At 40.7% G+C, this 12,490-nt stretch overlaps 1 protein-coding gene across 1 annotated transcript in view; it reads left to right on the forward strand.

The window, feature by feature from the left end:
* Positions 1-4,919: 4,919 nt before the first annotated feature.
* Positions 4,920-12,490, forward strand: part of LOC127621402 (opsin-5-like) — a 58,030-nt gene continuing 50,459 nt past the window's right edge. Inside the window, exon 1 of the mRNA XM_052094972.1 lies at positions 4,920-5,035. The gene's annotated coding sequence lies outside the window, so the exon portion shown is untranslated. The remainder of the gene's footprint in view (positions 5,036-12,490) is intronic.

A 12,490-nucleotide genomic window follows, 5' to 3' on the forward strand; every position in this document is an offset into this window, starting at 1 on the left:
TGAAGACCCACAGAGTTGTGCAGTTAGGTCTGTGTTCTAATTTCTGCAGGAGAGGTTGGAGGGGAGGCTGTCACCCTCCACCTTGAAGGTGTATGTAGCCACTATCGTGGCCCACCACGACACAGTAGACGGCAAGTCTTTGGGTAAGCACGACTTAATTATCAGGTTCCTAAGAGGTGCCCGGAGGTTAAATCCCTCCCGGCCAAGCCTGTTCCCCTCCTGGGATCTCTCAGTGGTCCTCTCGGGCCTTCAGAGATCTCCCTTCGAGCCGCTAGAATCAGTCAGACTCAGGGTCCTCTCCCTGAAGATGGCCCTCCTGATCGCGCTCGCCTCCATCAAGAGGGTTGGGGACCTGCAAGCGTTCTCTGTCAGTAACACCTGCCTGGAGTTCGGTTCGGCAGACACTCATGTGATCCTAAGACCGTGAAAGGCTACGTGCCCAAGGTTCCTACCACTCCTTTCAGAGACCCGGAAGTGAACCTCTAAGCGCTGCCCCGGGAGGAGGCAGGCCCAGCCCCTTTGTTGCTGTGTCCGGTACATGCTTTGCATACCTACTTTAACCACATGCAGAGCTTTAGACGTTCTGAGCAGCTCTTTGTCTGCTTTGGTGGACAGCAGAAGGGGAACATTGTCTCCAAACAGAGGCTTTCCAACTGGGTAGTTGATGCCATTACATTGGCCTATCACACCAAGGCCAGGGTCCGAGCACACTCAACAAGAAGTGTTGCGTCCTCATGGGCACTGGCCAGAGGTACCTCCCTAGCAGACATATGCAGAGCAGCGGGTTGGTCAACACCCAATACCTTTTCGAGATTTTACAATCTCTGGGTTGAGTCGCCCCACTGCATAAAACTATTGAGAGGGTTCAATTCGACCACTTGTCTGCTTTTCTCTCACAGAACAACCTACTTGGCAGACATCAGTCTGGCTTCAAAAATAGATACTCAACAGAGACTGCACTCTTCAGTCAGTAGCTGAAACCCTGCAACTGCCGAGAGCTAACTCCAAATTGTCCATCGTCATCCCCCTTGACTTGTCTGCTGCCTTCAACACAGTGAACCACAAGAGCCTCCTGTCCACCCTCTCTGACCTGGGTATCACAGGAACTGCGCTTGGATGTTTGAGTCATACCTCGTTGGCAGGTCATTCAAGGGCTCCTTGAGAAGAGAGGTGTCAAAGTCACACCAGCTGACCACTGGTGTTCCTCAAGGATCAGTGCTTGGCCTCTCCTCTTCTCAATATACACAACATCACTCGGACCGAGGTACATGGCTTTTCCTTCCACTGCTACGAAGATGACACGCAGCCTGATGACCCTACTGTCTCAGCTTGTATCTCTGCCTACCTCTCTGTGACATTTTGGCATGGATGAAGGAATGCCACCTTCAGCTCAACCTTGCCAAGAGAGAACTCCTCATGATCCCAGCCAACCCATCTGTTGACCACTACCTCAATAATAATTTTGGTTCAACTACACTAATGGCAGCCAGAACAGCCCAGAAAGTGGGAGTTGTGGTAGATGACCAGCTTAATTTTACCACCCACATCTCATTAACCGCCCTGTCTTGCAGATTTGCACTTTACAACATTTTCTGTCTGAATATGCTTCACAGCTCCTGGACCAAGCTCTGGTTATTTCAAGACTGGACTACTGTAATGCTTTGTTGGCTAGCCTTCCAGCTAACACAGTCAAGCCACTGCTGATGGTCCAGAATGCAGCAGCACTTCTGGTCTTCAATCAGCCAAAAATGGCTCATGTCAACCCACTCTTGATTTCACTTCACTGGCTACCTGTAGCTGCCAATCAAATTCAAGGCTTTGAATCTGGCATTCAGAACAGCTAATGAAAGGCACCCTCTAACTTCAGTTCACTTCTCCAGGTCTATGCTCCAACTCGCTCTCTGCAGTCCATGAACGAGCAATGCCTGGTGGCCCCATCACAAAGAGTCTCTAAGTCTGTTTCATGATCGTTCACTTTCTCTGTGCCTCTGTGGTGGAATGAGCTTCCAACCTACACACAATCTGCTGATACCATCTCAACATTCAAGAACCAGCTGAAAACAAATCTTTTAAATGAGTACTTAAACAATCCACACTAATTGCATGCACTATTGAACTTACAGTGCACTTACTGTACAAAAAACAAAAAAAACTCAGCTATCTTTTTCTACTAACCCTTTTTTAAAACTGTATATGTAGGATGAGGGTCCCTTCACACTCTCTATTCAGCTGTGCCATCATTAAATGGAACTGCCAAAACTGAAGAGCACCACTAATCTCTATTTTAAAGTGGAAAGTAGTAGCATGCAGTTGAATTTCTAAAACACTAGATGGAGACAAAATATTTAGAAAAATATCCTCAGTCTTGCTGCCTGCCTGCTTGCCAAGCTTCTATTTTTATAATAAAAATAAGCAAAATAAGATTGACACAATGGTTCCAGGGTTGATGCTATGGGATAAATTAAGTTTCATACTTTTGTTCATAGATCATTTAAAATGTTGGAAAATAAGTATTTTGCCTTGAGCAGCCTCTTTCACTACAGCTGACTTTCATAGTGAGCATCATCATATCAAGCAGCTGCAGTATACAGAGAAAACAAGATAAAAGCACAGCTGGAGACAACACAACATACACAGATCACAGATCTACTTCTGAAACAATACACCATGAGGCTGGATGATCAAATGTGCCATGTGATGCACCAGTTCTGAACGCCATCGGCAAACACACCAACTCTCCATTCAGCCCCAAAAACTTTCAATAGCCCATCTGATTGTACATCTCTGTTTCAGTTCCAATTCTGTTCTGCAATTGTGATGCTTTCCCGTAAAAGCAAATGAGACTCAGTCAAATGGCTTTGGGCCACTTACTGTATCAATTATCATATGTAAAAACCATAAAGAACCTTATTGGTCATTAACAAACATGCAAGATTATGTTGTTGTATTTAATTTAAACACAAAAAGACATTACCTGTACCTGTACCTGTACATTTCATGAATTTATCACTGTAGCATAGAAAAGGAAAGCACAGATCTGACATAGATTTAATTTTAAAAAATGGCTGTGGCAGCTGGCTGCGGATGTCCGGGGTCGCGGCCGGGGCTCTCTCCGGATTATAGTAATGAGAATTTGGTGGAGAAATTTGATAAACTGTCATGACAAAAAGATAAATGTCTTAACAGCCAAAAATCTAAATGGCTCTAAAAACAGCCTTCATAGTCTTTTCCTTATTTTTTCCCCCTTTGGATGTGGGGTGCACATAAAATAAAATGAAAAAATAAAAAAAATAATTAACGTTTGCACCTTTCGAAATAGTTGTGTACGAGTCCCTCAGTTGTCCCAAGTGTCAAAAGCTGTATGTCAACATCATATAGCCACTGTTGAGAAGTGAAATGTGCAGAAGATGCTGGAAAATCAAAGAATTTGCAGTATCTGGAGGGTTTTTCTTAAGAAACGTGGACAGCTTCACTGTTCAGAACAAAGCAGGGACTCATATAAAGCTAAATACACAAACTGTCACAGTTCTGGTGAGCCAGCAGGTTTGTTTTGTTTTTTTGTCATTTTCACTCCCTCGTGTTTCACAGGTTCGCTCAACTGGCATGATCGGTATTTCCATGGGAACATTCATTGTTCTCAGGGCAGTGCCTATCATGCCACTGATTGCTTGTCGAGCAACACCTGTTCCAGCCTGATTGCACTCCCTAAATATGCCCTCATGTTTCACTGTTTCTATGCCTGATTATTATGCTAAGTTGAGTACAAACCTCGCTCTCTTTGTCTAGCTGGTCCTGTCTTGGCAGTCTGTTGGGTTGCCCGCATTGTTTGGGTTGTGGTTTGCCTTCCAGTCTTCGTTGAGTTCAGCCTGGTAATCCACAAAGGAATTCTGCTGAATGCCCACGTGCTTGGCATCTACAATTCTGCTGTTGCTCGCATTGCCCGCTGGACATCTCTCTCATCGCCAAGCTTCTACAGAGGATCCTGCCAAGCTCTTCCTGACCTTCATGATGCACACACTCCACTGAGGACATGCACTGTGGTGTATTAATGACTTTATTGATAAATATTTTTGGAACTGTTACCTCTGCTCCTGATCATTCTGTCTAGCACCTACACGTTACACAAACAGTCGTTGATAATTAGTGGAAGCATCAAACCATATTATGCTATTTTTATGAGCCCTCTTAATTTTTTAAATGATAAACATCTTGCAGATTCTGGTAAGGGGGTGCAAACTTATGCACTGACTCAACTATAAAGTACACGCACTTGATATTGTCAAATGTCAGGAATTGTTTTCAGAGAATATGTTGTATCTTATAATTAAATGCTTTTTTCCTACCCATTGACATTTTATGAGATAGAAAAAACCTCTATCTTCAATAAAATCTTTGAAAATAAATGTGAAAATCTTTATTAAAATCTCACAACTTAAGTTTGATAGTGATTAAAAAGCAAAGATAAAGCAATAAAAAATAATGGATAGACAAAGCATTTTGATAAGCACAGGAAAAGTATCTGCCAATCCAAATGACATACAGCAAATCAGAAAGACGGGAGGAAGAAAAAGTGATGGAAGGTAAAAAGGGGTGGAGAGAGAGAGAGCAAGCAAGATTTAAAGTGAGAGATACAGCACCATGCTCTAGACTAATCTCCTCCCATGCTTGGACTGTCAGCACTGGACTGAGCTACTCTTCATACCATACGGATTTACTCCACATACATCTGACTGAGAGTGTGTCTGTACAGTATACATGAAGTGAGAGCCCAATGCACACAGCACATCTGCAATTGTCAGTCTGAACTGTCTGATCTCCTGCATGGATGTGTGTGTGAGTGTGGACATATCATTTTGTGTGTCAGAGTCTGGATTGCTCTGTGTTGGGTCTCTCAAAGCTCCAGTCTCTTTGCTTCAGTCTGAGGATGTTCTCATTCTCTCCCATCTCCTACTGAAGTGTGGCCGCTGCTGTTTTGGTCTGGAACAATTTTGGCCTCCATGAGCACTTCTGAGGATATTCAACCTCTCCCTAGAAGGTAAGCCCAACCTAACAACATGTCTGCATGATGGAAATAGAGCAAGCATGGAAAGCACGTGTTTTACGCTGTATTACTGAAATCATAGGCTTTTGTATTGGATACATTGGAGGGTCAGACACTTCCATCTTCCAGTGTTTGGCTGATGTTATTTTTCAACTGTATATGTTTTATAAAGAAGTAATATAAAATAGACAAATGTGTAAGGCATCGCATTCACTGTTTTGTTTTGTTTTTTCTTATATTTACTCATTTGGTTCATTATATGGTACAGGTAAAGTATTATAAGTATGTGCCAAGGCTGGTGTGTGTGGGTCAGGTTTTGCCTGATGCCAACATTGTGGAGACCAAATGTTCCCACAAGGACAGTAAAACCTCAAATCACCTACATTGGGAGATCAGCCAACCAGCTTAAAAACAAATATAATATATATATATATATGCAAGGGAGGTTTAGGGGTAGGGGATAGAAAATATCATTCATTTTGTATAAAAGCATTAGAAGTCAATGGGTTCGACTTACAACAAACATTCATATTCTATATGCATATTCTATTGGGGATTATAATCTCATCCTGCTAGACTATACTGGTTTGGAAAACCCCAAATCCTTTTTGTTAATTAATTTTCTAGCGGAGAGTGCTTAAAAAGCATCCTGAGGCTTCCTCTTCATCATCTGTGCTGTGCTGAATTCCGTGGACAAATGTTGTAGCTTGTCTCAGGCTGTTTTGTGCTGCAATGATTTGCACATGACATGTTTCTTCAATTGAATGGACATTTTGGCATCTGGCCTGGACGTTGTGACACAGACAATCTTTGCTCTCTGCTGACATGCATCACTATCTTCTAAACAACTCTATTTTGAGAGCGTTTTATTCATCCAATACATTTCAGAGCGCAAAACCCTACTGTTATCTTGATTTAAAGGTTTTTGAGTGTGAAGATGGCAAATGAAATCTTCCCTGTCAAACATTGGTGGACTCATTTGGTAGTAATTGTCTGCACTGGCTCTGCTGGGATGTCATTTCTTCTATTCAGAACAAAACTGAATGGTCTTTATCATCTGGAGTTTATAGACATAAACATTAAGAGCTGACAACATTGCAGCAGTTCCCTGCCTTGTCAAAAAGTTATACAGACCTTCAACCAAACTCCCATATTACTTAATTACAAATAAAACATTTAAAGTTTTTTCTCTAGTATATTTTCATTTCAGATCAATGAAAATCGGCATTGTTCTGTTCGAACATTAAAAATGTAATAATACGTAGTTCTATCAGGAAGACTTGCAGACATGAGAGAGATTTAAGATGAAATTTCTTTGATGAATCTAAAACAGAAAAGTATGTCTCTCTTTGGCGTAGGCCCTGTCTGGTGGTCCGAAGAAGTTATACTCGGAACCGTCATATCCTGCCGGAGATAGGATGCAAGGGCGATGAGCCTACCCCCTGCAGGATGGTACTCAACTGGTGGTGGTGGGGTGGTGGAGGTTGCCGTGTTAGCACACTGAAATAGCAATGTGATAGATTGTGAGCAGACTTATAAAGCAACAGCTTACATGTGATTGGCTGGGAATTACCCAGCTAATGGTTCAATGATTTACAGCTCCAAGTCTTCCCGACAGAACTACGCTGCCCTTACATTTCCAGTGCATTGCAACAAACATATCAGACTAAATTTCAATTTTTTAAATCAGAAACATTTCAGAATTAGTTAGAGATCATCTCAAAAAAGTCTGAAGAAGTTCTAGGAAAAATGCTGTACTGATCTCCTACCGGTTAAATGACAGTGGTGTCCACTGTTTACTGTTTGCACATTCTGTGCACTGGGCCTTTCAAGATAAACTATGGTCTGTTTTAAAAGGCAGTAAGTGTGTGGGAGCTATATTTGCTGTAATGGGCTTTCAGTAAAGTGCTTTTGACCATATACAGTACACTTCAGTATATAGCCTGTAATTGATTAAAATGAACTGCATGGTTGTGGACACAACAAGAGCTTGTGTTGTGTCCTAGACTGTGTTCTACCATACTATAGGTATGAAACTATATTTGCAGTAATTAGTATGTATAATGTGCATAGTATGCAATTTTTTTAGTATTCATGGAATACAGAATTGGAATGCAATACACGTTTTCCACCAGTTGTACTTTTAATTGTATTCAATATTTTGGCTAATTTGATTGTGATTTTAACAACCAAGAACAGTGTAATACTCTCAGCTCCATTTAATGCATTTGAACTTGTTTATATCCATTCTGCAAATTTTCCCTCCAAATTAGCACAGAATATGCAGATTCCGACTGAGCCTGTGATGTCCTACTACTTTTGAAAAAATATGCAGGATACAACAGAGCACATTGTGAGGAATCCTGTATGCCACATTGCACTGTTTGACTTAATCAAGTAATATCAGCCATGATTTTAACATATTTTTCTGGATTTATTTTATCTGATTGCGCAATTAATTATTGCACAGACAAAACTGCAGAATTACTGTATATATATCTGAAATGATACTTAGATGCCATTCTCTGAATTAAACAGAATGTGATTGTGAGGTTGTGTGACAACAACATAGTATAGTGCTTTTTAAAAAAAAAATTTATGTGTATCATTGCATAATGCTTACTGTTTCACATACAGAATTTTCAAGGTCAAAGTATATTTATTGTATCATTTCATGAGCCCTGTCGGATTTTCTTATACTGTAAATGTATACAGATTTTATTTCTTCCCCCAGTCTGTCAGGGCAAGGACTAAAGGCAGTTCTTTAGCTGATTCCATCCATTTGGATAGGAAGCACCATTCCCTCTTGGGATTATTTACAGAGATTTGTGCATACAGACATTACTTAATTACAGTGAGAACCTCAACTTATGTAAAATCCCAAAATGTTGTTGGGCCTCATGTAGTCAGATAAAGACAAAGGCGGGCCTACATACAGTTATAAAGCCTGATTGCGGCCTGTAGGAACACTAAAAGCCTGAAACAAATGGCACCAAAATCAAACAAAGGGAGTCCAAAACATATACAGATCCCATCAAGGTGTGAAATTCTGAAGGATCGAACTTTCAACTTCTATTGGATGCTACGCACGACAGAACGCATCCCTCAACCATGACGTCATTGAGAGTATAAAACCTCAGAGATCCTTCTAAGGTTTTCTTCCAGTGACAGAATGCGCCACGTCTAGTTGCAGCCCTGCTGCTCCCAGGTGTAGCCTTGTTGCCCAATGAAGTAATGGACGCACCTGAACTTTGGCCACACAATCTCCATCTCGCTGGATTTCTCTGTGTTCCACAGAGCACACTAGCTATCTGTGTCTCATCCTTTTGCCTGCAGAAGTGAAGAAAGAAGATTTCTCTTCCTTCTTCAACTGAGTTGATGCTGATATCTCCGCCAAGCCGCCAACAGAGTGAAGAAAGAGCCTCCTGTCATCACCCGAGCTTCGAGGAACCAAGTCAGAGTCAAACGACGAACAAACACACAATCTACCCGCTCCTCACATGACTCAAGTAAGATGTTTACGTCTGGGCAGAGATAGATTATTATAGTGAGATATTCTTGTGTATCAAAGTTGTTGCTTGTACAGTTTACGGACCGCTGAGTCCACTCATTGCTGCTAATAATACTCAAGGTATTAATGTAACTTACTGTTACCATGAATGAGATTTGCTGTGTTGTCATCCAACCACATTGGGCTGTTTGTGAATTTCCGCTATCGCAGGTGATACCGGCACAATGAGTTTATCCATTAAAGAACCAACGACTGTGGCGGACTGTTTACGATCCGTTCACCTCATCTCTGAGTGATTAAACCAACGGTCGTCATCTCTCCCACTATTGCTAAAATCGCTTCGGTGCCATCGCCATGTTCTCTCTCTCATACTTAACCACACCCCTCACAAACATACACACATACACATTTGGTGAGCAGATAACTTGGGGATAGAGCCCAGCTTTGTCCCTAAGTTATTGCACCAGCGGAGACCCGGGCAGACGCCATTAACCAGTCTCTCCACCCACATTCGTGGCCACATTCTCTAGCCGAAACTTCACGTGACATACTCTGCACGAGAGCCATGTCCTCCATTTTGTGCCCTCCTTCTCTCCTCCACTACACACACACACACACACACGTTGGTCTACCTATCATTATGAGGACTTTACATAGACATAATGATTTTTATACAGTACAAACTATAGATTCTATCCCCTAATCCTAACCCTTACAAAAACTTTCTGCATTTTTACATTGTTTAATATGATATTTAAGCTATTTAAATTATGGGGACACTAGAAATGTCCTCATAAACCACATTTATAGCATAATACACTTGTAATTACTCGTAAACCAAATAAACATGCCCACACACACACACACCATCCCACCCTCCTCTCATGTACTATAGGCTTATATGTTACCATATGTAATCATGTTACTGTTTAGTTTGTAGTTGGAAGTCTGAAGTTTATCGACTGCACTGTATTGATTATTAATTGATATTAGTGCATCAATAAACATTGTTATACTTTAAAGAGAAGTGTTTTGGTATTGTTCTGCATGCACCTGTGTCAAGGGCTGGCAGGAGATATCAGTGATCGGATTGAAGCCTTCATTGTTCTCCTTTTGAATGTCGATGCTCTCCAGTTCTCCTAAGAGGACCATCCTATATTTAGACAGTTATTAGTCCCTGATTCTAGGGTGGTGCCCCGGCAATATTAATCCTTATTAATATTGTATTAATTTTGATAATTGATAGTTATTTTTGATGATTGTTGATTTGAAGGATTAATACGCTAATATTGATAATAATGAATAATTATCTTTGATAACCTTTGCTAATAATCAAACCCTGCTCTTGAACTAAGTGCCCAACAATCTGCACTTTCAGACATAAATATGACACCAAGAAAAAGGGATATGTAAATTGGACCTTCCCACCATTAGACACGGGTTCTACATGAGATTAAACACAACCACATTTTGGGAGCAAATTCAATCAGTTAGTCCCTCTTTTGACCATGACAATCACACTGTCAGCATAAAACATTTTGAGTCATCAACTTTCAGTGCATGCTCAGCTTTAGAAAACTACATTTTAAGAAATGTAGATCTGGCTGACATGATTTATGATGTTTATTGCAGTGCTGGTTCTAATAATTGTGTGGTTATGTCATTTTGTAGCATCGCATTGAGAAGCCTAAAGCACAGTGAGCATTCAGAGACTGTATGATGAAAACCAGATTTTACAATCTGTTGTGTTCTCAAATGCTTCCTTAGGTTTAAAAACTGCCACAATAACATGGATGTGGTCGTTGTCTTCTCAAATCGAATCAAATCCATTTATTGTCACTACATCATATACACGTGTATAAAGGTGAGAGAACAATCTGGGCCTATGTGATCCAGCAATATTAGTGTCATAAAGAGGCAATATAAAACAATGTACAAGATGTACATAACACACAATATAGTCAGTAGGCACTGTAGGGTGCACAGGTTGGTTAGATCAGTTTTACTATCAGATATAATTAATAATTAAATAAAATAATAGAATTTAATTTGTTAAAATCTATCCCTCAGGGCACTACTCTTTGACAAGATGATAGTAAGTGACTGATCAATTCTCATAAAATTCTACCCTGAAGATTGAGTATTTTGATTGATAATCAAAATAATAAAAAAGGGAAGTTAGTCGAATTATTGCCATACGAATCCAACAGTAATCTGGTTACAGTTGGCTTCTAACAACAACAACAATTTAACAATACTGAAGTAATACAGGAGTTCTTGAAGTGGCAGAGGTAGGCTTCAACACAATATTCAAACAAACATCCAGGAGTACTTATTATTATATAACAAGATTTATTATAATCAAACAGCAATGAACACTGCCAATACTAGATGAATATAACACAAAAACATAAAGTGGAAATCCTAACTAAATTGTGGAGCTATATGCTAGTGTATGTGTGTGTGTGTGTGTGTGTCTCGATTCGGTAACAAACACACAAAATGGTGGACTAAACTCCACGTGTGGAACCAGTTCAAAATGGAGGATCGGTTTCAGCCTTAGAGCTAGGTTCAAAATGGTGAACCAAATTCAAAATGGAAACTAGTTAAAAATGGAGGACTAGGTCGAAAGGGCGGAGCCAACAATTATTTCAATGTGTAGGGAAAGAAAGATGGCTGGATCAGATCCAGCACAATGGAGCTAATACCACATGTGGGTGATAATGAGCAGACACACAAAGGAACTGAACGAAACAGGCGGGAGAATTTGAAAAACACCAGCCTGATTCGTACATAAACCGCGGTGCTGCTCGTTCCATGAATTTCAGTGTGTGTGAGAGAGAGAGAGCAAACAAACAGGGGTTCGTGCAATTTAACAGAGGATACATGCTGGTAACAGCGCGATTGAATCGTTAATTCAGATCACTCAATAAAATAACATTTCCCCAAAAATTACGATCTCATAAATCAACACAGCAATCAGCGATCGTAGTTAAACATACAAATGTAACAAAACATCAAACATTCAGCAATCAAATATATATGATTTAGTTTTATAAGATAAGTCACAGTTTCTAAACTAAATCTGCCCAGATATCAAGCCTTACTTGGGAAATCCTGTGTGATTTCAGCAGGGTTGTCCGTTTGAATTCCTGTTGCATTGAGCAGTCAGGAGAAAATGACCTGGAGTGGGTCCTTTGTCTTATGCTCGTCAGCGAGAAGACACGTCTCTGCATTGTTTCTCGGGTCCGGTGATTGAGAGAAACGCGGGAGGTAGTCAACGTTGATAGAAAATGATTGAAAAGGGAAGCTGGCCGTCTTTTCCGTTTTCTAAATAAATTCACTGTTGTCTCGCAGTGAAAATGAAATGAACCGGTTGTAATAAGTATACTACACGACTGGAACAAAGCTAAGTTAATCTTAATCTACCATGGCCAAATGGTGAGGTTAGAAATACGTGGTCTCTCTTTGTCCAGAAGGAGGGAAATTCCTTTGTGTCTCTTTAGAGCACAGCTTGTGCAGTTGTAAGCGTCAAGGCTGTAAACAGAGAGAGAGCGAAATCAAATCTGAGCGCTGGTTTTGTTAAGAAATGACGTCATCGGTCATAGGCCGCTTTTGACCAATGACGTTTGAGATTGAGCCCATGGGCGGGACTTCCCATCCGGCTGTGAAGCATTCTGGGAAACCAAGTTCAATGTCTCCCCTTCGATCATAGAACAAAGGCTGTCTCTGCTGCCATTTTTAGTGTCTCTGCTGCCATTTTTAGCGGGGCAAGGCCCTACAGCACATAATACACAATATCGTTATGCACATTATATACACACTGTCAAGTCAAATGGAGACATGGAACCCAAATCAGTTGAAATAACTTTATTTATGGATCAAGGAAGCCCAGTAAGACCAGGGAATGGAGAAGACAACAAACAAACACAGAAGTT

The sequence above is a fragment of the Xyrauchen texanus genome, chromosome 27, assembly GCF_025860055.1.
Source record: "Xyrauchen texanus isolate HMW12.3.18 chromosome 27, RBS_HiC_50CHRs, whole genome shotgun sequence".
NCBI classification, from domain to species: Eukaryota; Metazoa; Chordata; class Actinopteri; order Cypriniformes; family Catostomidae; genus Xyrauchen; species Xyrauchen texanus.